Genomic DNA, 1,238 nt, shown 5'->3' on the forward strand with positions numbered 1-1,238 from the left:
TTAAGAAGCATTAGAAATCTATTGCTACGTTACGTAGACATCTGCAGACGCTATTTCCTTGCAAGGAAGTGTCGCATTCACATTCATTTGAAGTGTAGACGAGGAATACATAACCCTTCGCAAATCATATTATACCTTACCATGAAACATAGAAATGAGATGCGATATCAGGTTTTAAGAATCATAAGAACTCTATTGCTACGATACGTTGACATCTGCAAACGCTACTTCATTGCAAGGAAGTGTCGCATTTACATTCATTTGAAGTGTAGACGAGGAATACATAACACTTCGCAAATCATATTATATCTTACCATGAAACATAGAAATGAGATGCGATATCGCGTTTTAAGAAGCATTAGAACTCTATTGCTACGAGACCTAGACATCTGCAGACGCTATTTCTTAGCAAGGAAGTGTCGGATTTACATTCTTTTGAAGTGTAGACGAGGAATACATGATACTTCGCAAATCATATTATATCTTACCATGAAACATAGAAATGAGATGCGATATCGCGTCTTAAGAAGCATTAGAAATCTATTGCTACGATACGTAGACACCAGCAAACGCTATTTCCTTGCAAGGAAGTGTCGCATTTACATTCATTTGAAGTGTAGACGAGGAAAAAATGACACTTCGCAAATCATATTATATCTTACCATGAAACATAGGAATGAGATGCGATATCGCGTTTTAAGAAGCATCAGAACTCTATTGCTACGATAGGTAGACATTTGCAAACGGTATTTCCTTGCAAGGAAGTGTCGCATTTACATTCATTTGAAGTGTAGACGAGGAATACATGATACTTCGCAAATCATATTATATCTTACCACGAAACATAGAAATGAGATGCGATATCGCGTTTTAAGAAGCATTAGAACCCTATTGCTACTTTAGGTAGACATCTGCAAACGCTATTTCCTTGCAAGGAAGTGTGGCATTTACATTCATTTGAAGTGTAGACGAGGAATACATAACACTTCGCAAATCATATTATATCTTACAATGAAACATAGAAATGAGATGCGATTTCGCGTTTTAAGAATCATAAGAACTCCATTGCCACGATACGTAGACATCTGCAAACGCTATTTCTTTGCAAGGAAGTGTCGCATTTACATTCATTTGAAGTGTAGACGAGGAATACATGATACTTCGCAAATCATATTATATCTTACCACGAAACATAGAAATGAGATGCGATATCGCGTTTTAAGAAGCATTAGAACTCT

This window comes from Xylocopa sonorina, unplaced genomic scaffold (genome assembly GCF_050948175.1).
Source record: "Xylocopa sonorina isolate GNS202 unplaced genomic scaffold, iyXylSono1_principal scaffold0128, whole genome shotgun sequence".
Lineage (NCBI taxonomy): Eukaryota > Metazoa > Arthropoda > Insecta > Hymenoptera > Apidae > Xylocopa > Xylocopa sonorina.